Source organism: Amblyomma mixtum, chromosome 5 (genome assembly GCF_055824585.1).
Source record: "Amblyomma mixtum isolate Tamu chromosome 5, ASM5582458v1, whole genome shotgun sequence".
NCBI lineage: Eukaryota > Metazoa > Arthropoda > Arachnida > Ixodida > Ixodidae > Amblyomma > Amblyomma mixtum.
Genome location: NC_143016.1, coordinates 26699518 through 26726592, shown reverse-complemented (window position 1 = coordinate 26726592; position 27075 = coordinate 26699518). Strand labels below are relative to the sequence as shown.

The 27075-nt window shown below is 49.7% G+C and overlaps 1 long non-coding RNA gene across 1 annotated transcript; it reads left to right on the top strand.

Moving 5' to 3' along the window:
- Window positions 1–26056, top strand: LOC149341571 (uncharacterized). The gene is made up of 3 exons (XR_016282939.1): window positions 1–633; window positions 1773–1808; window positions 24792–26056. It is a non-coding gene; the product is annotated as an uncharacterized LOC149341571 (long non-coding RNA).
- The last annotated feature ends 1019 nt before the right edge of the window (window positions 26057–27075 follow it).

The window sequence follows — 27075 nt, the reverse complement described above, 5'->3', positions numbered from 1 at the left end:
CGCAAGGTCACGTGACCTTGGTGAGCGACCTGCCTCCTAGGCTAAACTCTGGGCTCCACCTGCCAGAGCCATGCTCGTGATTTTTCTCTCCGATGTGATTGTTTACAGAAATCTGGGACATGCGTTGATGCGGAGGCTCTCAAAACATATTTTTACACAGCTTGCCCACGGGTTCTTTGTGACCCTCTGCCTCCGGGCATCGAGTGCTGCAGTATACGTAACCCTGAAACAGAAAAGCTACTTTATCTCCGGAAGAAGCCGAATCGCCTTTCCCCGCGTTCAGGCCTGTCCGGACGGTACAATGACTTTCAGCGGCCGATAGCACCCCTCCCTCCGAGCCACTCTCGAACATTATGGCCTGCGTTGTTTGCCTTGGTTTGCCGCCGGCATGCCGGGCCGAGGCCCGTGAGGGGAAAACAAGCAAGATAAAACGTCTCTCCTTTGTAGGAGCAACGGCTGTAGAAGCGGCATCGCACACACACGAATGGCCGCCGGTTCGCGCCGTTCGCGGTTATCCAAGAGCGGCGAGCCAGTGCGAGGTCATGCACGTAAGTGCGTAACGCGCTCTACGCTCAAGGAGCGTCCTCTGGCGTTACGGCTTCACTGAGGACGTCATCAGACGACGTCATCATTGTAAGTCGAGTGGCCGGCACGCAGGGTGCTTGACCGTTACGTTGAGCCACTTGTCATGGCAATTACTGCGTGAAGACAGCTCTGAGAACAGCTTCCTCTCGTGACCAGTGCCCGCTTATTTACTTGATCCAGCCCTTTATTGTCGGTTTCATGGCAGACTCCAGAAGACTGACCATTGTGGGTGGAACATTAGCCGAAGTGTCTTCGTCGTTTTCTTATTTCGGAGAGAGAGACAGAGTAGAGCACGTTATTTAAGCACCGTTAATTACTTGTGACCGATGTCAGTTACGAGCCTCTGAACAAACGAATATCGGACACAGGATAAAGCTCTTCTAAAAGCTCTCTTCATGCAGTAACTTCTACGAAGAAGGCCCTGCCTCTGGCTATCTCGTTTTCTGTAGGGGCCTTGTGGTGCATGTGTGAATGGCCGTTTTTAACATTTGAGACGCAGTTGGCTGTTGCTGCCTCAGAATTTGTTTTCGAGGTGCATAAAGCTTCCACATGTTTTGAAGTAGTTTTGGTATTCCCTGGCTGCAGTGACGGGCACGCTTAGCTGCCCCCTGTATAAAGCTATTCAGACAAGTACTGAGGCACTCAGCTTCCTCGTTCGTCAGCTTTCACCACGTGGAGGCAATGCCACGCTTTTTGTTTTGTATTCTAAATTAAAACGTCGAAGGCTATAGTGTGCGGCTTTCGTTTCATCCCTTGCTTGCGCCGGCGCTGACTGGGGCGTAAAAACAACGGATGTTATTAAGTTCCTGCTACCAGATATCGACAGGGATGCCAACCACGACCAGGCGGAAGTCGGAAGTTAGTCCGGAAGTTAGCAATCGTCGCCCTCTTCGGCTGTAATTTTATAAAGTGAGAGTAGGGTCAGCTGGGTCGCTACTTTGTAAGGCAGTGCTCTAAAAAACCAAAACAAAGAACAAAACCTCTCCGTTTAGCTATCTGACTGCTCTTCGTTCAATGCACCGTTATAACTGCGGGTTCAAAATACTCAGTATCCTTGAAGGAAATCTTGGCAGTGCGAATCTGAGCAAAGGAGCGAGATCGGTGTGTAATGTGTACCATGCTGAGATAACTCGACAGGACGGGTACATTTCTGTTCAAACAAAGTATGTATTTGTCCCTTGTCACAGGTGAGTGATCTCATCACCTGCGACTTACATCTCGAGGTAAGTGCACAACTTGCACAGCTTCCGTGGAACAGCTTCCGTGAGAGGAAACGCATTTCCATTGCGAGTCAGAAACGGCTGAGGTTTGCACATACGCTGTCTTTTTTTTTTTTTTTTTTGCAAGCTGTGTGCAAGGAGTAATCGTTTCAGCTCGCCGTTCGTCACGTGTGCGGTTTCATAGCTTGTAGCTCAGTAGCCATGTTTACGTTTGCATTTTTCTTGCGAGCAAATAATCACGTGACAGCACGCTGAAGTATTAACCCACTCGTTCGGCATTCTGACTAAAAAAAAAAGTAACCTTGGCAAAAATTTTGCCGAAGAATAAAGCTGGGGATGGCTGGTTTATTTAAAGTTATTGTTAGGGCTGAAGCGGCCGCCCCTAACTAAACGCCCTCATAAATCAATCAGCTGACGCCACTTCTCTTACTGCGGTGCACTTACCTGATAACGCGTGGCTAGTGGCGCTATCATGATCTCGCATTAACTACAGCCTAAACTAAACCTGCCTTCAAGAGTCGTAATGCCATTTCAGATAAGAGAGCACTGCTAAAAACGCAAAGCACAAAGAGGAAGAAGCGGCACACACGGTGCTAGAAGCGTGTCGCTTGTCCTTCCATTTCGTGTCTTTGCACTGTTAATTGTAACTAAATGAAGACAATCTAGCTCAACTCTCCATCGTATAAGACACGATTACGTACGGTAGTATATTATTCGGTATATAATATTACGGTACGGTACTATAATATTCAACTAACCTACATACTAAAAGCGCAATCAGGCGTTTCCACGCGTAATGAAATACCAATCAGGAAGGATACCATACAAGAAGACTCTCTCCAGTCCTATTCAGCGCGCGTTTACTAGAGGTGTTCAAAAATTATATAAACATTCCCTTATGCCCCTTGGTTTCGGAGACTATTGGCTTCCTTCATATGTATGCCGTAACGAGCCCCTCTTTTCTCTCCCCTTGTCTGCTTAATAGCTTAACGAGGGACTTAGTTCTGGCAGTCTTGATTCCGTAGGTAGCGTAAGAGGGTTCGCGCACAGCTTCCTCCCTCACCGTTCGATGACGTTCGACGTCACACTCAAGGTAATACAGGGCGTACTACCGCCGCTATGGATGACGGAGGCGCTGGTAAACACTCTCAAGGTTAGACTACACGCAACGTACATACATACCACCGAAAGCAGAAGAGTGCACAGCCGTCGCTTAACTCAGTTGGTAGAGCACCGGACGTGAAATTAGGAGGTCGTGAGTTCGTACCCCACAGGCGGCATTTGGTTGTTTCTTCTTGGGCTTTCTAATCAACTATATTTAAGCGATAAAATAATTACACTATTAATTACACTGTCCCATTGAACAACACCACACATTAAAAAAAAAATAAAAACATTACCCTATGCTTCTATGTTTTGGAATCTGTTAGCTTGATTCATATGTATGCCATAACGAGCCCTTCATTCCTCTTCCCTGGCCCTGGTTTAACGACGGCCTCGGTTCTAGCAGTCGGGATGCCATAGGTAGCAGCATAGGTAGCAGCATAAGACCAGGAGATGAACTGCAAAGCATGATGAAGACCTACAGCATGATGCCACTCAAGAACACAGCGGCGAATGTCTCCCAAAGTAGGCCCTCAAGCCGCCTTGATTGATTCTCATGGCGTCGCGGTTAAACCTCTATCATGAAAATACGGGCGACTGGTGAGTGCCCTTGTGAAAGGGCACCTTCAACGTCATGACAATCGTCGACGTCATTGGCTGTTGGACCTCCTTTCAGGGGTATTTGCCGCTGCATTCTTGGCTTGTATCCTACTGCAGAGAAAAAAATAAGGTGGATCTGAGAATTAATATGCAGAAAATTGAACGTACAATAGTCGTTGAAGAGAACAGCAGTTTACGATATATGCAGCTAAGCGTAGGAAGTGGTAAAGGGATGCACCTCCTTAGGGCAAGTATAGTGACCGCAGATCTGTACCACGGCAGTGAAGTAACTAGGAGAATAAGCACACGTGGTGGGATACATTTGGCAGGCCCTCTTAGGAATAGCAGTTTACCAGTATATACCAAGAGGAAAGTATACAACAGCTGTGGCTTACCTGTACTAAGCTATCGAGCAGAAATGTAGAGGCTAACCTAAAGGGTTGAAATTAAATTGAGGACCGCGCAGAGGGCTATGCAGAGCAAATTTATATGTGTAATGTTAAGAGGCAGAAAGAGAGAAGAATGGATCTGGGAACAAGCGCGATTAAGTGACATCCTATTCGAAATCAAGTAGAAGAAAAGGGCATGAGTAGGGCAGGTTAATCGACTGTTCGTTCGGGGCAACGGAGTGGATTCCAAGAGAAGGCAAGCGTAGCAGGGCGATCGAGCGTCTCAAGAGCAACTCTTTACTTCGCACGACGCGATGCATTCGAGCTAAAGAAGAACCAAAGACCACCGCGGTGCTTTCCGGTAAGGTCACATCCTTGTACTCCTTCCTGTTCTTGTAGCAATCACGGCCGATATTCCATGTTCATTATAGTCCACATGCGTCTCTGTTCGCAAATAAGTACAACAATAATAATCTTACGAGTGACTGTGGCTTCTTGTCGAGCGCGGCGTTGTGCCGTTCACTTTTTCGGTGGCGCGAGGTGCCGTCCATTTCAGAAGGTAGGAGACGCGATCTCGAATTTATCCCGTTTGAAGATGAAAAATTCGCATCGATAGAGTCAACCGGACTTCAGCCAAGGTACTAGGGAGCGATTTCATCGTCTCGTGAAGTACCGCCCAAACATTTTCCGTTAACCGTCACTGAATAACAAAGCACTGAAGACCACACACTGTCGAGCCGAACCTTCAGTTAAAAGACCAGCCATGTAAATTTTTGCCGGACTTCGCAATAATAAAAGCTGCAGCGATAGCTACGGCACGCTTTGTATGGAAACTGGATACCGATCCCCGTAGAGGTTTAGAGCCTCTAAATAGCAGCGGACAGCCGTTCACGTGCCTCTAACCATATTTTTATTAGCGTTATTTCCGGCCTATAAATAAGCTGCCATTTTGTGTTGTTAAATTATTTTGTCAGTGCCAGTGGTGTCGCGTGTCTACAGGACAAGCGGGACAGTCACTACTAGAACATTCGGAGGATTTAAAGCAGTTTTATTGCAGCAATAAAAACACTCCCCATCAAATGGCTGGTGATCTCCGAGTGCCGTACACATGGCCCGCAGCACAGTGCGCCTCTTTCCCTCAGGTCAGTTGGAAGTTTCAGGGCTCAGATATTCGGAGAATTCGTAACAGCTCTAGTGCAGAAATAAAAATTCACTTCGTCTCATACGGGTGATGATTTAGACGAAAGTCCTGGCACATATGCGAGTCGTACAGGTACGACGCGGTTAAATGGGGCGCAGCTGTGAACTTCAGTTCTCTGACATCATGCATGATAGTACTAGAAGCAGTGGCCGGGCCACACACAACAGAGCATTCCATGAACAGTAATTAAATGATTAGCCGGGCAGAAAGCATGCATATCAATCCCTTCGTTTCAGATCTGATGAGACCTCGCAGAGTTTTGATAGCATCATGCATATTGTATACGCTATATATGATAATCCATGAGCGCTCGGGTTTTCTTTGCTTTCTTTTTGCTTTATTTCCGGAACGTATAGCTTTTCCGCTAACGGAGATTTAATGCTTTCGCGTTCGAGCGTCGTTTTTGTTATCGCTCAGCAAGGCCATGGAAACAGCTGTGCGGGGAAAAAAGGATATTCAGAATGGTCGCACTTCCGACGGCGTGGGTGGCGACGCTCGAATATTTTTTCCGTATCTGTCTTCCACGCTCTCGTAAATGGAGAGGAATTTTGTTGTCGCGCATTCCACAGTCCCTGTTCCTTTGTTTTCATCGAGATTCTCGCATGATTAGCATTCCGAACCTTCTATGGAGCACACGCGCGCTTCTGCTTCAACATCGCACTTTTCAAGGATCACGGGCCGTGTTTCGCGGGAATTCATTTCCACCCGGTCACCATCTTTGCGCAGCTGCCATTGATCGCTACTGTCTTTGACGTCACAGTTGGCAGCTAGAAAGGAATGTCATTCACCGGTTTCAATATCAAACAGCGCAAAGGTTTGGGCAAGTTGGTGCGACATGCTCTGGGAGGAAATGGCGCGGCAGTGAAAGACGTGGGCGAAAGAAACAAAACACACACACAAGCGTTGTGGGTGCGTGTTTCGTCTCTATATTCACGTATTTCCTTGTTGACATCAAAGACGTGGTGTGCTCATGGAGAAAGAGCTAATACAACCGGTCGTAAAAGTGATTTCGTTGTAAGGCAAAATAAAATAATTACCACATTTCGCAACTGACTCTAGATGAAAGTATATATACACTGACCGCCACCCGCTACCAATTTATGGCTCGTGTTTGCCTAGTACGCTTGCTGAACAACGCATGCACTAAAGAAAAGAGCGTCGTTTTGTCTGCTGTGTGACGGGGCTCATTCGCTGAGCTTTGCAACGAGCGTGTGAGCTCGTTCTCTGCATACTAACCTGTAAGAAAAGGCTGCCCAATTCTTGCTGCCACTTGGCCTTGTTCGCGAAGCAGCGTTCTCCTGCATGAGAGCACAGAATCATAGACGCGCTCACAGCATAGGGGCTGAATGGTACACACGCTTTCTGCATCCTTTAGTTCGCCATTATGCGAGCACTGCGGTAGCCAATACAAAGAACTGTCTTTTGCATGGTCACACATAATTGCGCTTTTGAAAAAGGCATGGGACAACACAGGAACGACACAAACACTGGTGCGCAAGCTGTAAACTGAAGTGCGCACCAGTGTTTGCGTCGGCCCTGTGTTGTGCCAAGTCTTTTTCAAAAGCGCAATTATGTGTGACCATGTTAACTACCAACTAGCCCAATTTGAAACCCTCTTAATGTCTTTTGCTAAGGCGGCTAAGTGTGAGGGATCAAACACTTACATCGTAGTGGCCGCCGCGGCGGTTCAGTGGTTATGGTGCTCGGCTGCCGACCCAAAATACGTGGGTTCGATCCCGGCCGCGGCAGTCGAATTTCGATGGAGGCGAAATTCTAGAGGCCCGTGTACTGTGCGATGTCAGTGCATGTGAAAGAACCCCAGGTGGTCGAAATGTCTGGAGTCCTTCACTACGGCGTCTCTCATAGCCTGAGTTGCTTTGGGGCGTTAAACCCCATAAACCAAACTAAACCAAACTTCCATCGTAATCCCGAAAGTAGCATTTAGGCGACTTTCCTTTCCATCAAAAATTTACATGGTGCTATTCACCTTGTATGGTTTAACATGTTTGCCGGCTCCTTACAAGTATAGATAGGGCCGTAGCGTGTCGAATACAGCTTCCATCAGTGGCGGCAGTGCTGCGTTTTTTTTTCTGAATTCAAGACTTTACGGAAAGTCGGGCAGCATGTTCAATGACATCGGAGCAGATGACTGTGACCACAATAGCTAAAGCTCGGAAAAACTTGCTCCACGTGCCGTTGCAGAGAGTGCCCCAAGTGCTGATTTTAAGCCAATAACTGCTGTCAGGCAGGAGGCAGTGGTTAGCACTAGACGCGGTCCCCACATATACCCAAGGGTACTTAATTCTGTGCGAATACGCGGACTCGAAGAGCTTTCAAATCCACCTGCACTCATATGAGCCAGAACATCGCTTTTATTTTTGACTTGCTACACCGGTGGCTCTTCACCGTGTACTGTAAACGCTGTTAACAAATAACTGCCACTGTAGGACCAGGAAGAGAAGGACGGCATCGTTCGATGAGAAACATCCGAAAAAAAGACGTAAGACGAATTAGAAAAATGGTTAATACTGTTTCTCCTCGGGTGAGCGACAATCACATTCTCCTACTAAACTGGTCAGACTGAGCTTGTATAGTTGCCGCGAAACATGTTTTGAGCAGGGAGGTCGGACGATGACAGTAGAACTGCGCTTGAATTCGAAAACAACGTGTGGCTGTTCACGACTGCGGAAGAATCTCGGCAAACAGTTTTTCAGCGCTCGCAGTATATGAACTGCCCCAAAGGCCAGCTTGCGTTCCTGTAAAATCCCCCACAGCGGAACCCGCGTAACCCCTGAGCCACCAGGGCGGGTGTCCGTTACCTCACCCGTCATGATCTAAAGTAGCCAGTTATAAAAAAAAAATGCAGCAGTGGAGAAGAGGGGTGTTCTCGTTGCTACGTTTTCCAAGGGCGGAAGAGAGTTTGCACGAACGCGCTCCCTCGCAACGCATTCGCGTCAAGCGCCCCTCCGCTATTTCGCAACGCTGTCAATCAAAGTGGCAGCGCGAGCGGTATCATCCCACTATCCGCGCTTCCTGATGCAAAACGAAATCGTGCTTCCGAAGGAGACGCGCGCAGCCTTCGCCCAGCGGGGTGTGTAGCGCGCATCGCGTGTGCAAGCGTAACACACACACACAGTGCAGCGAGTCAAACCTCGTATGCACGCGTTACAATAGGTGAACGCCGGCGATGCTGCGAGGTGAACGGGCGAAGCTCTCGAGTACGCGTACCATCTCGCTTGAGTAAATCGAGGCAGTGCTGTAGACGCTGGAGTTCTGCTTCGTTCGGGAGGCAATGAAAAAGCATGTTTGAACGAAGTAACACATTGCGCAGCTTCGTGAAGCCATTAAGAGAACCCCAAAGACTTCCTTCCGTCACAATCCATCAGCACACGCGCAGAATATTTCCGAAAAGTCGTTTCCCGGGCCCTTAACAGCGGCGCGAATGACTTTCCTCATTATAACATCTGCCCATCGATTATTTGATACCCTTCCTCGCGTCACCATCTCAAGTGTTCGACGTTCCACTGAATCTCGGTTACCCTTTAACTTTTGTGGATCTACATAAGCTTCATTTAAAACAACCGTTCCACTGATTTTATCTGGAACGAGGCTCGTTTAAGCATTTCTTATGCGGAACACAGACTTCTGCAGCCTCTTTCTCGCCTTTTTAAGCGAATCTTATATAGAACACGTTGATATTACTGATATTTCAGACCACTACCTCAGCCGCCGCGGTGGCTCAGTGGTTATGGCGCTCGACTGCTGACCCGAAAGACGCGGGTTCGATCCCGGCCGCGGAGGTTGAATTTCTTTGCCGTGTACTGTGCAATGTTAGTGCACGTTAAAGAACCCCAGGTGGTCGAAATTTCCGGAGCCCTCCACTACGGCGTCTTTCATAGCCTCAGTCGCTTTGGGACGTTAAACCCCATAAACCAAACCAAAACCAAACCAAGACCGCTACCTCAATCATTTGCATTGCTATTGTGTCATGGACCCTTGGCGACGGTACACTTTTCAAAATCCGGGAGCTTATAAACACCTGGACGAAACTTCGCCCTAATAGTACAGTGATTGAAGCTGTGCGAATGTGGGACTGCACTTCTGAGCTCCGGAAGGCGCTTGTTTTGGCCGACCAGCCGCTTTAGCTGCACTGCACTGAACTGGCCAGACCGAGCGGAGGCTCTAGCGCGGCGCTGTACCCCGGATGCGCTGGGCGCGTTTTTGACGTCGGTTGCGGCGGTTCCTGCTTGAAAAGACGGCTAGAAAAGCAGCGAAAAATAAAGTGGATGCCGGGAGGCCGGCCGCGCGTTCTCCGTTGCGTGTGTATTGCTGGGCGCGTCCCGTTCGACAAGGTCGCTTCCATGAAACTTTAAAAGAAGAAAAGCGTAACAGGCGAAGATAAACGCTGCGGTTTCTGCGATGCCTCGAGAGGGTAGAGAACTTTATACCGGAAGAGACGAAGAGAACTTCGCCTATACCGGACCATTTCGCTTCCTGGTTGATTTGCGTTCTTTCTTTTTTTTTTTTCGATACAGTGGTGGTCTGCCGAAAAATTTCGAGGCATCAAGAGCTGACGGTGAAATGGCTGGAGGTCAATACATCTTGTACGGAGTAGCACTGGAGTTTTCGTAGCGCCGAATGTTCGACCCCAGGTTGCTTTGGCGGCAGCTTCTTTAAAGCGATGTACTTCAAGTTGAAATTTAAGTTCATTTCCAACAAATGCAATGGAGGAGAGGGTCGAACAAAAAGGGAAACAAGAAAGACATCGAGCATTGATAGGTTTGCAAGTGTACATTCGGGAGTAGCACGAAGTGAATAGTGTACGCGTAAATGGATAGACAAAGCAAAATATGGAAGAAAGTGACACAAAACTTCTTCCGCAATTATACAAGTCATTTGCAGAAAAACAAAATGAAGCGGAGAGGAGCAACTGAGGAATGGCATGCGGAATGGTAATCGAGGAATTGGGAGGAATTTATCGTGGAAGAGACTCCTGTGCACATCGTAAGAATACCACATGAACCACCGTGTTACGGCTGAAAACCCAAAGCGCTGCTATAGGTAATGCATCTGAACAAATCGATAACAAAACCATGTGATTTCTTTTCCTTGAGAGTGTCACTTGTGTTTCTCTGCTAAGCATCTGGGCGCCTGCGAGGTGCACTCTTGGATAGTCTTGGACGCTTAAGACTATTTGCGTGCTGTGAATGCGAAAGTATGCGCGTGGAATGTTCGGCTGCGGCGATGGTTTACTACTTTAATGCAGTGGCCAGAGAAGCTGGTCTTTTCGCGCCGCCTGAGTGGAAGTTGTTGAAGACGACGATACCCAAACCCAGTGCGATAAACTTGCAGTTTAGCGCGTGGGGTGTTGTGCTGCGGTGTATACCATGCTGAAAAAAAAAATGGGGATGGCGCAGTGCTCTAATGAAGTGGAAGGCGAAGCTGATCCGTTCGCTCCGGCCTGGGTCCAAAACCCGATTCGGGAGAAATTTTATTTCAGAAATTTCATTTTTCTTTCTTTTCTGATGATGTAGACACCACCGATGACGTCGTGAGGTCACGTAGGCTTTCGGTTCGTCCCTCGCAGACGCTGGACACCGGGTTTGGTGACTAATCCCTTATAAAAATGGTCTATAGACAGTCTATAGACTTCTTATTGACTCTATTGACTTCCTATAGATATTGCTTTTTGTCTCTATAGATTTTCTATAGAGAAAAATCTACTAGAAGTGTATGGCTATAAATCTATAGATTGTCTATAGACTGTCTATGGCATTTGTATTGCCTATAGACTGCTCTCTAGGATTTGTCTATAGACAGTCTATACTTTATAGACAGAAGTCTATAGACACTCTATAGACTGTCTAAACTTTTTTGTAAGGGGTGAGCTATGTGAGGCTTTCGCTTTAAAAACGGCACGTGCACGAGCTTCGGAGTCTAAAAATAATGCAGTGTTCCTCGCGAACTCTGTTTAAAATTTATGCGGCATTATCTTGCGAAGGAGGTGATAGGAGAGGCGTGAGCTTTATACGCTTAAGCTGAAACCGTTTCAATCATCACCCTCTTTCATTATGCACCGCGCCTTTCGGTTGGTAAGCGTCTTATACTTTTTAATTGATGACAAGGTTGTAAAAGGTGGTTCCGCGTGAAGGAGAGTGCCCGCCTCCACTGGAAGATATCAACCTCGATGAACGACCACTCAACAGCAGGACCGGGTCAGTGCGCGCATTCTGTACTGTACCACGAAGCTGCGTCAACACCATTGCAGCGATTAGCGGCAGCTGCCCAGTGATGACGCTGCAGTCGTGAGCGCCGGCTTAACGTTCCCTTTTCAGTTGTACAAGCTTACGGTCTCCCGGCCTTTCTCTGCTCTTAGCAGTTATGTCGGGATAGAGGTCAGCACAGACGTCTTCAGTCGCTAAGCAACTATTTCTCTTTGTGGTTTCTTTAGGTGGAATCACCTTCCTGCAAGGCAGGAAAGCTTGCGTCGGCTTCCTGACGCAAGCCCTTCTTTGTTTGCTTTTGTTTTGTTTTTCTTCTTGACGTGCACGTAATATCTGCCCAGACTCAGGCGCTCAGGAGATACTTTTGTACACATCGGCGAACTTCGTTGGCTGTACTCTTCCTAAGATGTTCCAGTGGCAGAAATAAACGGAGTTAGCAGAATTTTTAGTTGCTTGCGAGTGTCTCCGCACATGTGTCGATGGCAGTGCGGCATTGCCTTACCCTCTATCTCCGGTGTTCCGGATGAGAGACAAGGAAAACGCAAGATGGAAATCTCACTCCAACCTCGCAGTATGGTTCCATACAGCACGTGCGCTTTAAGAACAGTTTTTTCTGGCTACGTGGTGGAATATTCCACGCTGAGTCGAATGCATCAGGGCCCCATCAGACGTCAGGCGAAATGACCGACTCTTCATAGATGTTCCCTTGTTACAAATCAGTACGATCAACGCAGTCGACGCAAGGCGTATTTCAAATAATGAAAGACAAAAGTAGCCGCCATGGTGGCTCAGTCGTTATGGTGCTCTGTTGCTGCCCCAAAAGACGCGGCTTCGATCCCGACCGTGGCGGTCGAATTTCGATGGAGACGAAATGCTAGGCAATGGACGTTGAAGAACCCCATGTGGTCGAAAATTATCCGAAGGCCTACACCACGCCGTCCCTCATAGCCTGAGTCGCATTGAGGCTTTAAGCCATATAGGTAAAAGTCATCATCGCCATTATCAGCACTATTCGTACTGCGTCCACTGCACGACAAAGGTCACTGAGGCCCAAATAAAGGCTTCAGTACCCACGGCAGGAACTCAATATTCGCGTCAGACACTTGTCATTAGTCAACCCCGTGACGTGTCGTGTGTTGATGACTCCACATGCACGACGTTGGATGACAGGAAGTTGGCGACGCGCCTCGAACTCGCAATAAACAAGCCAATATGAAGAACAGCTAAACAAGAAGATGCAAAAGTGACATACGAAAGGAAGAGGGGGAGAGAGGTGTATACAAAGAAGCAAAACATGCATATGGCAAGCGAGCAGTCTGAAGCGTCTAGGCTCGAGGAAGCGGCTGCCTCCGACAGCTCATCGGCCATTCGGAAGACGCCCATCCACGCATGCAAGGCGTGCAACAGACACGCAAATGTATGCGCCCCGGCCATACGCTCGGAGCAGCGCGGCTTCTTCCTCGCGACTGCAGCGTCGCGGCAAGCCAGCATGTGAGCACGCACACTCTTTGCTGCTCACGCTCGATTTTACAGGCTAAGAAAGGGCAGGCCCGTCCCAGGCTCGGAGAGGAAGGTGCGCGCCTTCTTTAGTGGCGCGCATCTCCAGACAGGATATGCGCGGGATAAAAACAAACAGAAATGAAAGAAGGCCCGCGCCGGGGCTGCTTCTTTTTGGCGCTGCGATAAGCGGGTTGCGGCTGCCGCACGCGGTCCTCCCGTTCGCATCCACTTCCTGCCTGGTTCCCTGCGTCTCTTTAAATTATTCTACGGAGTTCAGGGAGGGGGGCGAGCCGCGGAGTCCTGCTTTGCATGTGCCTTAGCTCCAAAACTTATTTTTATTACGAACGAAAAGGAGAAATGAGAAAGGGCGAGACGAAGGCAAGGTAACGGGTGGCACTGCTCCGGACGAGGTTGATGACTAAACTGAAGTGGTGACTCAGAGTGGGGCGTCCCTCGTGTGTGGTTGAAGCACGTCCTTGCACTGTTACGGCCGAAAGTGTAACTGCGTCCATTGTGCCGGTTCTGACAGGCAATTTCGGAGAACCGAGGGCTTGTTTATTTCGGCCTAAGAATAACGGTGTAAGGTTCAGCATCGCTCTCGGTGGTGAATGAAGAGGTCGTAAATAACAACGACGTCCGAAAAGGAAAAATAACTACGATATGCTCACTGCGAGCGAAAGAGGAGACGAATGCTCCTCCCGAAGTATGACAGAAGCCAACAGCCACAGAAACCCAAGGGGCACAGGGGATTTTTTTTTTAATTAATTTATTTATTTTGTGGTGTTGATCAATTTAGAATATTACTGAATATGTTATCGCTTAAAGCTAATTGATTAGAAAAGCAGAAGAAAAAACAACCATATGCCGCCGGTGGGATCCGAACCCACGAGCCGTCGCCGTAGCTCAGAGGTAGAGCACCGGACGCGTAATTCGGAGGTCGTCGGTTCGGATCCCACCGGCGGCATATGGTTGTTTTTTCTTCTGCTTTTCTAATCAATTACCTTTAAGCGATAACATATTCAGTAATATTCTAAATTGATCAACACCACAAAATAAATAAATAAATTTTAAAAAAAATCCCCTGTGCCCCTTGGGTTTCTGTGGCTGTTGGCTTCTGTCATATTTATAACGAGCCCCTCATTCCCCCTCCCGAAGTATGACAGACAGCAAACAATGCGCGCCGTTACGCGAGTTCTGGCCAACTAAACTTGTGCAGGGACTAAAAAAAGGCGACGTTCCTAAGGCCACAACCTAGAGGAAAGAACTCGAAAGAACGTGAGGAACCTTTTAGGTTTGCGGTCTTTCGCTGTTAGCGCTTCGGGCTCCATATCCGCTTATCTGCAGACGCTCGCCTTCTTTTCAAGAACTGTGTGGGTCGCAGCGGATTGCGCAGGTTCTTAAAGGGCCCCCGCGTCATCGGTTCCTCCGCCCTTCATGCATTTTTTTTTCTTACTTCCCCGCCAGTTATTCTGTACAAGTTCAGTCGTTCACGCATTATCTCCACGAGAGCCGGAACTGCAAAGAAAGGAGACTACATCAGTGTACACACAAACGAGCTCGGACAAACACAAAAGCGAAGAAGCTTGCGGCCACCGCGAACTAAAGACACGTAGAAGACCCACGACGCCGCGCGCTTGAAAGGGCGGGGGAGGGGGGGGGGGGGGGGGGGGGGGGGCAGCAGACTGGCCGTGTGTGCTCCGGTCGCATCCTGGTCGACTGCACCACATGGCGGGACGCAAAGTCTCCGGGCCATCCCCACGTCCGCCCATGCTTCCTCCCAACTACAAACAACGCCATCGGCGCGACCACGACGCTGACCAAGCGGGAGAGGGAGGAAGGGCGGCCTCTCATAGCGCATTACCGACCAAGAAGAAAAGAAGGGGGCTTCCGCGTGCGCGCGTGCTCATGCCGCGGCCGGCGTCGGTGTGCGCAGCGACAGCAGGTCCAGTGGCCGCCAGGGCAGCAGGCCGCAGCCGCCGCAACCGGCCAGCGGAGATGACCACGGCGTGCGAGGAAACTGCGCAAACAAACATGGCCTCTGGGCCGCGTAGCGGCGGTAGCAGGCACCTCTCTCCCATGAGCGGAAGATACACTGCCTCGTCGGGACATTGGCGGTCAGACGTTGGCCGTTTCTTGCCCGGAAACGAATCGCAGTTGAGGGTGAACTTGTCCTCCTTGTTTTCGAAAGCAAAAGAAAATTATTTACTCAGGAGTGGACTGGGTTGGAGAGTCGTGCGAACGTTTGTGAATGACGCGATGATGCCTGTCTCCGAGCCAGGATGTGCAGGACGTTGGCATATAGGCCGGAATGGAAAAGTTTTGCTACTAAAATAAAAAGTGACCACTCTATCCTGCGTGGTTTCTTTTCTTTTGCGGTCCTTGTCTTCGGTGCTGCATCCACCGGGTCCAAGAACTTTACATTTACGAATGAAATTAAAGAGTTTAAGGTCGCAACGATTACGTGTCCACCCCCAGATATTCTTGAAAAATGTCGAACAGGTGCGGGTATTCTTAAAGCACTGATTCGCAAAACTGTGCTTATCAGCGGCTTCAGTTTACTTTTTACTTTGGTAGATATCCGAGACAATGAACGAATGCGCGGGTTATAGACACCACATAAAACGGAGCTCCAACTCATGACCCTGTGCACGACAGCTGACTGTGCGAGCTATGGCGATTACCCTTATTGAGCGGGACGCACGTGCGAAAGCGTTGGAGTACGCGTACACCTCGGCTGCGCGCCATGCCCACGCCTCCGTAAGCCCGTACGCTCTCTCCGTGGTCATCCTCGGCTGGTCGCCTTGCAAGGCTTTCCATTCGCACCAGCCGGCGGCGCGCTCGCCACCGCCCTTCTCCAGAGGAAGAAAGTAAAAAAAATAAATAAGGCCTCACAGCTCTCTCTCCCGCTCTCTTCCTTTCTCTCGAGGGAAAGAAGTGTCCCGTGATGGCCGCGGACGGGCGAGCGAGCCAGGCACGACGACCACGCCGAGCGCGCCAAGGCTACCAAGGCCGCATGCGCGTCTCTCTGCCTGGGCACCGTAGTTGTTGTGTCCGAACAGCGGGAAGTCCCTCCTGCCCTTGGCGCTTGCTGTCCTGCTCAGGCTGTGTGCTCTGCAGTCAACTCTTGCCCTTCTGACTGATTCTTTTTTCTGGCTGCCGTGAACAGCTGTAAGCAATCAGGGCACAGTTGGTGCTGGACGTGAGCGCCAATCTTCTTAATTACTGCCGATTCAGTGCGCGATCGGCCGCCAAGAATGGTAACATTGGTGCCAAAAGGCCACCGTTCGCTTCCAGGATCCGATTTCGAAATTTCACCGGAAGGTGGACGTCAGAACAAATGAGGCACTTACATCCACGATCATCTTTTGTGCGCTTCGGTTGACTGCAGGCACTGCTTAATTACTGTAGATATGTAGGTTTGTTGGCACATTTGGAGCATGAACAGCTTTTCTCGTGATTTCGCTACAAAGGCAATAACTGAACGCAGTTCTTGGTGCCTGATATACAAGGAGTACTTACCGTGCATTCTGTTTAGGCGGCCTGGGAAGGAAGAATGTGGTATAGATGACCGCGATTACAACGAAACCGGCTGATTACGCCGTGCCAATGTCGTCACTGTAGTGGTGCTCTTCCCAGAAAATTTCCAAAGCACTGATGCACGCGTACTACACCCCTCTTCCCTACCGCTCCTACTTTGCTACTAGAAGTTTTGCTAAATTATCTATCCTACTTTCCAGTCATACTAAAGCTTACGTTCTCAGGGATTTTCAACCATAATCATAGAATAAGGTAAGAAAATATTTCTAACCTTTTTTGCGTCGATTGGATCCTAGATGCATTGAACACAATTAATAAGCGTCATTAGTGTTTGCAAAGAAAATAAGAACAGCGGTACAGTAAAAACTCCACAATGCTCTAACTCCTTCCTTCATCCACAAGTATAACCCCGCTTTTCACAGCCAATTCGCTTCCCTGAACCAATACGTCCTTGCGAATGCCTCTTTCCGTACTGAACGCCAAAGTTTGGTGCAGCCGCGCTTAATCGTCTTGTTTCTCTCCAGCCGGAGCTGTTGCGTGATTCTATCTCCCGACAGCTCGCCTTCTCTTTTGTCTGCAAACGGGCTTCGGGAGCGCTTAGTCGAGCCTTCCCAGAAACGCCGAACTGCGCCCAGTCTGCTGCTGCTGTCTCTGCTGGCGCACCACGCGTGACGTAATCGTTTGTTGCAATTTCCGCCCAAAAACCTTAGCAGCTGCCCGTTCGCGTCGAGTCGGTGCCGACGGATAACTCGTGCCAAAGGGAGTGGTCTCGCGGTAGCCGCCGCCAATCACTCGATCAGCTCGGGCGGTGTTTGGCGCCCCGGTGCTGTGAGCTTTGGGCGTGAATTGCGCGCAGAGCAATTCTGTCTAGCCGGAGCAAGTGAGAGTCAGGCCGGCTCAATGTAGGCTTTCACTTTGATTCAATCACGGATGCTATTTGACACGCGGTCGTGACAGATCTCCCTCTGCTGCCAGGCTTTGTTTTCAATGACAACTCCTGCCGTGATTAAATTCCCTTTGGATTGCCGTACTTTGCATTCTTCAGATGCTGACACACAGGGAAGCTATCTGATCGAGAGATGCCTGGGGAACCGTTTTCTGAACAAAAAGTAATTTGAGCAGAAATTTTTAATTTAAATAAATAAACCCAGTATTGACAAAAAAAAAAGGCATGCTAAAGCGGCATTTCTAAACAAGTTGAAAGGATCAAGGCAATGAACTTAGCTGTTCAGTGCTTGCGCTCAGAGGATCGACCAAGATGGCTCAATGGATTTGGCATTCGGTTTGCTGATCCCAAGGTCGAGGAATCGACGCGGCGGCGCATTTTTATGAGAGTGTAATGCGAAAAACACACATTTTTAGTGCGATGTTAATGCACATTAAAGAGTTCAAGGTGGTCAAAATTAATTCGGAGCCCTCCACTACGACTTCGCTCTGAGTCATAGGCAATACATCTCGCTTCGGGACGCAACAAACGATCGAAACTTTACAACGCCCGTGGCAAGACATTCATATCTGTCCGACTCGAGTGTGCGCCTCTTTTTGAGTTCATCTGTGCGAAGAACCCACAGTGGCCAAGCTCTGGCATGTACATCAGCAGCTGTGCATTTTAGTGCGAAAGCGCCATTTCATGGGGTCAAACTCAATCAAAAACCTTGTGGGGTTCCTGACCTTGAAGAAGCAAAAATAAAATAAATATTGTCGCAATTGTGTTTCGAACACGTGGCGGCACCAACAGATCAGCTTCGCTGGCACTGCACGAGAGCACTATGCTATCGCCGCAGCTGATCATACCTTCTGTTAAAATGCAACACACTCTCGCGGTGTGCATTGCACATCGTCGTCTTCTTCAACTTTTATCTGCGGCTCGGACGCATCCGATCAGATGACCCTCGATCAGAGCTTAACCTGAGTCTAATATCGTTGCTGGGCGTGCCGACGACCCAGCAAAGCAAAATATATAAGCCATCCAGGCTAAGCACTTGCTTTCGCACGTCTGCTCAGTTTAAGTACGTTAAAAACCTTTTTTCCCCGATTTCCAAATTAGCTGAATATACATTAACTGCATAACCATTGAAGAATATGAAGGATATGGAAATGGAGAACAGTAGCCTCATCTGCTACCCTCCTCAGCGCTGTGACTGTGTCAGTGTTGCTGAAAATTGCGGAGCGTAAACTCTATGTATGTGCTAATTAGAGAGTGCTCCTGTACAAAGGGGTATTACGCGCGTTAACGGACCGCCTCTTCCGTGAGTCACGGACGTCAGGCAACCCGCTGGAAGACAGCAGTAAGCGGCAGTCAACGTCCACACCTGCAATCACGCCTCAGCAAGCACATATCGCTACTGCTCGTGGACCACGCTTTTAACTGGAACGTTTGCATTACTACGGGCAGCAAAAAGTACAGATTTCATTATTTGAAAAGACGATACAAAACTGCCTGCAAATAAAGCCTTGTTACTCAATGCGGCTTCCATGGCGTCCTTGTAGCACACACACACACACACACACACACACACACACACACACACACACACACACACACACACACACACACACACACACACACACACACACACACACACACACACACACACACACACACACACACACACACACACACACACACACACACACACACACACACACGCATATATATAGCTCTCTCATATATATATATATATATGCGAGAAGCCAACAGCTACAGACCCGCCGCGGTGACTCAGTGGTTACAGCGTTCGGCTGCTGTCCCGAAAGACGCGGGTTCGATCCCGGCCGCGGCGCGGCTGAATTGAGATGAAGGAGAAATTCTAGAGGCCCGTGTCTGTGCGATGTCAGTGCACGTTAAAGAACCCCAGGTGGTCGAAATTTCCGGAGCCCTTCACTACGGCGTCTCTCATAGCCTGAGTTGCTTTGGGACGTTAAACCCCAATCAACCAAACCAAACCAACAGCCACAGAAACTAAGGGACAGAGGGGATTTAAATTAATTTATTTTATATAGACAGACTTCTGAGACCCTGTGTAGGTAAGATGACTGAGTTTTGAATGTACTGAGGCGACTGCAATGGCGGGGGAAAGCCTATCCATTCACCTTGCACATGCCTTTGTGCCTTCCGTTCATTAAATTTTCCCCCACGTTGCTCGATAAAGTGGCAGTCCACACCGACTTCGTCAAAGTGGCGTGCATCCGCCGCTTCCGCTTCTAAAAAAAAAAAGAAGAAATAAAGCCGCTAGTACAGAAATCGCTGATAGGCGCAGTACCTGTCAAACCACTTAGGGCGCAAGTTGTCGAAGTTGCGCCAGGCTCCGACTCACCGCATTTGATTTCTTTTCTCCAGCGCGTTTACGCTCCTGATAGACACGTGGTCTCTCCACGCTTCCCTGTCCTCTGGTTTGCCCGGAATTGCTCCGGGGGTGGGGGGGACTCCCCGGCAGTACGGAGCGGGCCGCTGCTCGCGTGGCCGAGTGGCACGGGCCGGGGCTGCTGCTCCTGCTGCCCCGTGGCGCAGGTGGGATCGCAAAACAAGATAGGCCCCGCTAAAACAGAAGCGACGCCGCCGAGCGCCACGCGAGACTGACGGAAACTGGTCGCGGCAACACGTGCCGCCACACGCAGGCACGCACGAAAAGCAGGTCTTCCCCGTCCGGACGGGATAAGAAACGTCGCGGCGGCTGGAAGGAGGGGGAGCCCCCTCAACGTCCAAACGCCCAGCCTTGTACCCCAATGGCCGTTTCACCCCGCGGCCATCTCCACCACGGCGCCTCCGTCTCGGCTCCCCTCGCCACCGCCGCCGGCTCCCGGACTGTTGCTGGACGCCGGCTGCGCCGCATTCTTCCATTAAGCGATCGTTGCTATGGGCCGCCTGTTTACATTCCTGGGAAGCCTCCGTCGTCTCCTCCCGGGCTGTCCGCGATTGCCCCTGCATGCGACCAGCGGTCAGCGGCTGCATCCGCGTGTCCCTCTGCTCGCATTGACTAGTTCCGGCGTGTACGGCGAAGTAGCGCCAGTACGGACTAACGCGATTTGAAGGTGGCCACTTCAGGCCTAACGCACTTGGACAAAACAGCTTTGACACGGTTGTTTTTTTTTTAGAAAGCCGCGACTAATACATAAGCACCGCCAGCTGCACAGAATTTATTTAGTACATATAACTAGAGGAAAAGCTGACGGCGCCACACTTCATCCACCATGGAGAGGCGCAAGAATGCTGGGAAGATGAGATTTCTTGCTCGGCTTCGCTATTCTTGTGCATAAAACGTGGATTCAGCGGTAAAAATATGACTCTTCTCGAGGCAAACCTCCAAAAAATGCTGTGAAAGTTTCGATACCAGCCTAACAACGAACGTTCACTTACTTTAAATCTATTGAAGCACTGGGAAACGTTATTTCGAATTACCTTAATCGGCGCAAAAAAGGAGAGCATCGCGGCGCAACTACCAATTTCGAGGTACAATGCACGCTTTCGGACTAACACTTGCCAAGCCAAACACGAAATCTCGGCTTCCCGGCATTCCCGCGGTTGATGAAGTGCTCTTTAAGGAACTGACCTAGACGGTAGCGCCAGCTTTCCCTCTAGGTAATATTTAGAAACGATATGGCTAGCAGGATGATGCCTTTATTCTGCACCGTCATTCTTGTTGCGGACTAAGTCACCATCAGGTGAGGAAAAACACATTCTTGGTCCGTTTGAACCGGAAAGAACGTGAGAACTTTCAACTCGTGCTAGATTGTACGTCCGCCCGAGATGCCGAACCGAAGCCTCTCCCGACCTGTAACAAAAAGCTATCTTTCCTCTTGACGATTAATAGTCCTGCTGGCCTCGGCGACGATTCAGGATGACCCTGGACCGCAGCTCACGTTGATGGTGCCACCTATGCGGTTAGACATAAACAAGCCCCGTTTACCAGCTCTCGCTTGCTTGTGGCGCGTATGCCGAACAAATTACAACAAACGAATGCACGTCAGATGCTTCAACGCAGGCCTCCGAAAACTCGCCGGCTTTCTACTCTTTCTACAGCGCTAGCTGTTACTACGAATGCGGAAAGGGTATTACATGTTTGTCGTCGTCGTCGTAGTACTATAGGGGACAAAAGCCTCCAGAACGCACAACTGACGATTTTGGCTCATGGATGCAAATATGTCAATGTTGGACTGATTTTACTAGCACATATTAGAGAGAGAGAGAAAAACTTTATCATGGCAAGTGTGTTTAGACCCCCCTTGGGTCCCTGGACCACCGCACGGTCCCACTCTACGTCGTAACGTTCATGCGGTGTTTGTCCATGACGTCGGCACCCCGAAGCACCGCAGCAAGCTGCGATGGCGGGTCCGGAGACGAGAGCACGACCTCCCAGTCCTCCCAACTTGATAACGCGGGCTGTCCCTGCGGGGGAGGATCAGCAGGGCAGCCGAAAAGGATGTGGGAGAGTGTGGCGTGAGGGTCGCCGCACAGGGTGCATGCAGGGGAGGTGCCACAGTAGAGAGATAGCAGCTGAGGGGATGAGAGAGAGCGGGTCTGGAGGCGTCTCCAGAGGATCTGTTGGGAATGGGTAAGGGAGGGGTGTGGAGGAGGGTAAGTCCGACGGTCCAAGCGGGGCATTTGCGTGAGCTCTGCAAAGGTGTGCGCCCGCTCTCTCGAGAAACCTGGACCGAGGCCGTCCTGAGCCCGGCAAATCAAACCTCGGGCCAATTTATCGGCAGCCTCGTTTCCTGGATTCCCAGAGTGAGCCGGCTCCCACTGGAGCTCTACCCTGCGTGGTAAGTTTTTGGAGGGGGTGTTCAACAACTTCCAAGCAGGGGCGTGAATCCTGCCTCTCGCGAAGTTGAACAGAGCCGTTTTGGAGTCGCTAAAGATGTAGTTTGCATTGGAATGTACAAGGGCTAGGGCGATGGCGGTTTCCTCTGCCTCCTCAGACGTACAGCCCGAGGGAAGGCGGTGTGTGAGGGGCTGTGCTAGGGCTGGATTGTAACCAACTGCTACAGCTTCATGAGTTGTGCACGCGGCGTCTACCCAAATGGCGTCCTGGGCTTGTCCGTAATACTTGTGTAGGGCCGTAGCGCGAGCCATGCGGCGAGGGATGTGGTACTGGGGATGAATGTTCCGGGGAAGGGGTTTCACAACGAGGGGGGTATGAATGTGTCGAGGAATGGCTATAAGGGATGTCTGATTAGCGGGAATGTTGATGCGAAGGGAAGCGAGGATATGCCCGCCAGTTGCGCTCGCGGCAAGTCTTAGATACTGTGTCTGAAGGTGCGCGTCTACTAGTTCCTGAATGGTGTTATGCATGCCTAATTCAAGGAGCTTGGCTGTGCTAGTGCTGCGGGGTAGGTTTAAGGCTGCCTTGGTTGCTAGACGAATCATGGCGTTCACGCGCTCTGTTTCTATGCGGTTCAGCTTAAGATATGGGGTGGCGTATAAAATGCGGCTAAGTGTAAAAGCATGCACTACTTTCATGCTATCCGCTTCGTCTAAACCTTTGTGCAGGGAGGATACGCGGCGTAGAAGTTGCAACACGGATTGCGTGGAGGCCTTGAGTGTTTTAAGGGTATGATCATTGCGTCCGGAATCCTGCAAGTAAAGGCCAAGGATACGGAGGGTGGGGGTGACGGGGATAGGGGTTCCTTGTAAAGTGATTTGAATGGGCGAATTAGCTGCAGATTTCGGTCTTATGAGGAGAAGCGCGGATTTAGAGGGGGAGCATTCGAGCCCAATAGATGACGCATGAGCGGAGATGGTGTCAGCTGCTAATTGAAGAGTTTCCTCAATTTCTCCATCAGATCCGTGAGTGGTCCATGCCGTAATATCATCAGCGTACAAGGTATGCCTTAGGTGTGGGATGAGAGCGAGTTTATGAGCTAGGGGGATGAGAGCAATATTAAATAGAAGGGGGGAGAGGACAGCGCCTTGGGGTGTTCCAAGCTCGCCGAGTGTATAAGGTGGTGTGCTCAGCTCAGCTATGTGCAGGGAGGCAGTGCGGCCCGAGAGAAAGGCGCGAACGTAGTTGTAGGTATTTGAGCCTACCTGTAGTGCCTGTAGTTCTCGCAAAATGGCATCGTGTCGAATCCTGTCAAATGCCTTTGTGAGGTCAACCGCCAGAATAGCTTTAGTGAGGTGGGGGATCGTGTCATCAAGCACGTCATGTGTAATTTGTAGTAGGGCATCCTGTGCTGATAGATGCGCACGAAAGCCCACCATGCTGTGCGGAAAAAGGTGGTTGTCTTCCATGTACGTGGTTAGTCGGGCAAGAATGATGTGTTCGAATGCCTTGCCGAGACAAGATGTCAAAGAAATTGGTCGGATATTCTCTATGTTGATGGGTTTGTGGGGTTTAGGAATAAATATGATTTTTCCATGCTTCCAGGTGGCAGGGAGTGTACCTGACTTCCAGCACTCGTTAAAGTGGGTGACTAGATGAGATATGGAGGCATCGTCAAGGTTTCGGATGGCAGCATTGGTAATTTGATCTTCCCCGGGTGCAGTATTGCGTAATTTCAAAAGGGCTGCCCGAAATTCCGCCTCTGTAATAGGGGCGTCAAGCTGGGGTTGAGGTGGACCCGTGTACTCGGGGTGCTTGCAAGGGTCACCTGGGGTGGTATATGTTGATTTCACCTGCGCGAGGAAGGTGTTCGTGTCCTGCCTGTGGTTATGAGTAAGGCGGCGAATGCTAAGGCGTGTCTGGGTTTTAGATTTCGTGGGGTCTAGCATGTGGCGTAAGAGGTGCCAGGCACGGGTTGTGGAGAGATTGCCGCGGAGATTGTCACAAATCTGATTCCAGTTAGCTTTGCAAAGAGTGGTACTGTGGTGTTCTATCTGGGTCTGAAGCTGTGCCAGTTTGAGTTTTAGTTTCCTATTGTGTTTTTGAGTTTTCCATCTGTGTGTTATGCGTTCTTGAGCTTGAAGGAGGTGCGCGAGCTTACTGTCAATTACGGGGATGTCTGGGGTAGTGTCTAGCGTTTGGGTATGTTGGCGAATGTCCTGTAACTATTAGAGAACCCCACATATTAGAGAACCCCAAGCCAACGCTCACCTCCTCAAATGCGGTCAGCAACTACCGGCTGATAGCAAAGCTATCTGCTTTGGTTGCCGTTTGCGTATTCTGGGGACTTCTGTACCCGAGAGTACGTGTCGAAAAGCGTTCGTGACCTAGCGTGACCAGAAGGAATGTGGAAGGGCCAGGAGGGTATCCCGCGTGAGCACCTTGCACGGAATGCCACACGAAAAGGGGGGGGGGGGGGGGAGGTGATCATATGACCTCCCGTGCCTTGAGCGTCACGCTAACCTTGCTGAAGCAAACAGAGTCAAGGTCTCCGGGAAAGGCATGTTTGCGCGCAATGATTATCACATGCCAGCTAGCGTTGATTTTCCGTATTGCCAGTCGTGTAACCGACATTCGGTTTTTCATTTGTCTTTTCCTTTTTTCACTTACAGGTTGCTTCGCTTCCAGATCGCCAATGCATGCCACGTGAAGAAGAACAGACCTGCAAAACAGCTGCGATAGAATCTCATCGCCAAAAGTTTCGTTAAGAAAGGACCAAATGATCAAGGCTGCAAAGTACTTGTCGGGCACTTCGTAAACCAACAATCTTGGCTTGTCTGCAGCACCTCCTACTTAAGTCCCCAAGCACGTTGACCAGCTGGCGCAAGCGCTCCAATTTCCTGGTGTTACGTCCGTTCATCTAAGCGTCTCGTTTTGTCTCGGAAACAGTCCTCGATGCAGCCAAATGGACCCAGCCGGCAACGGGCAAGTGACGCCCCTTGAACTCGTCTGGCTTCCGGATGAGCACATGAATGTTAAATGCTGAGGGCGCCGCTCCAAAGGCAAGGCGGACCCACATCCATACAGCGCCACACTTGATTCCTTTAACTCTTCGTTGCTGTCTTCTTTTTGTTTTTTCTTTCCTCGCCTGTTTTCTTATCGTCATCTCTGGCACATGCCCAGAGAAGGCCCATTCTCTCGTTTCAGTGATTCCACGGCGGCCGAATCTCGCGGTATGTGACTGATTCCGCGACGGAGCAAAGGGCAAGGGTGAACGAGAGGGAGACAACGAGATTATATCTACTTTCTTGAACGTCATCGGGTGAAGAGCGCCAACATCATGCTCTCGCAGACGCTTGTTTCTCCGTGCACAATTGATAAAGATGCGAAGGCTGCATTTCCATAAGCGCGTATCTCTGCTCCTATGACCATAGCGTTCCTTTGTGCGGAGTCGTCCTTCCAGCGTTTTACGTCAGCATTTCTTTCGTCAACTCAACTCGTATTGAAAAACAAAACCAGCGCGAGGAAAGGTAGAGAAGAAAGGACGGCAAACAACAACCGGGAGCATTCCAATGCTCGGGCCACCGGTGACTTTGAAAACACGCATATCGTTCGAGCGGAGTTGTTTGTCCACCAGCGCTTTTCAAGTTGGATGGAGGATCCTATGCAGCAACGACGTCGCGAGCAGCTTTTGTAAGACCTTGAAACCGTCGAAACCTGCTTCTGTCCGAAGTGTTCCTGTCAACACTGGCAGCACGAAAAGCACAGGCCCCGGCCAGGGTACATCAAAGCCCGTCAGTTTCGTTGCGTTCTAACTAATATTTGTGCACGCGATCTTCGCACCGAAAACATCCCGTAAGTTATCTCGCTCCAACTCATGTTTTTGCGGGGCTTTTGAGTGTTAAACGACCATTAAAAATGTCGCTTTTGGCCCTGACGTGAAGTGTTTTTGATGCAGCCTGAGCAGCGCACACGACATAAAGCGCCAAAAGTACCGGACAGCTATGGGAGCCAGAGAGCTCTAAGTTGAGACGTGCCTCGCAGTTGCAGTTTTTCGTGTCAGCGGAGAGCACTCCGAGACATAGGACGTCTCGCCATATTAGCATGCCATTACGACGGCGCAAAGAGAAGCTGTGCGTCGTAAAACGCTCGAGCGCAAGACCGCGGGAGCTCATTTCGAGTAAGACAAGGTCCGTGAGGTCAACGAATTGACCGTTTAACTTGTTTTGGGGTTATCAGCGCCGACTGATAACACTGGAAATGTTTAAAAAAATAGGCGCACACTACGTCGTAAATACAATGTGCAGTTTTCTCAGGGACAGTTCTCACGAAAGGTGGGCCATGAGAGCGCACCAACTATAACAGCAAAGTAAGCAACGGGGAGTGACATTCCGTTGACAACCTTCCGTCGTGTTTGGGAGCAAGTTAAACTTGACAAGACAAAACAAATGTTGACGAAGGTCACACATTTTTTTTTTTTTTTCTGAAAGCCGGGGACGAAAAAAGAAACGCGAAATCGGTAAAGCGGCGTCGGTAGCGAGTATAGCCTGATGTGGTAACACATGCAGTTACTGTTCCTTTGCAACTTCGAGTTTTATGTAGCCGCTTCACATCATGTCCGCAGTCTGTCGATGTTTATGCAACACAAATAAACAATCTAGAGAAGTAATTGTCGTAAGCAGAGCAAATCTTAATGCTGCTGATCTACAAAGAAAAAAATAAAGAATTTCTCCTCAGCATAAATAAATGCGGGACTTCACTTCGAACATTTAAATTAAACTGCGTGCCCTAGCGCTCTTCCTTTAACGAAGTTCCCGTTTATTCGTACTTCGAACATTTAAATTAAACTGCGTGCCCTAGCGCTCTTGCTTTAGCGAAGTTCCCGTTTATTCGTACTTCGAACATTTAAATTAAACTGCGTGCCCTAGCGCTCTTCCTTTAGCGAAGTTGCCGTTT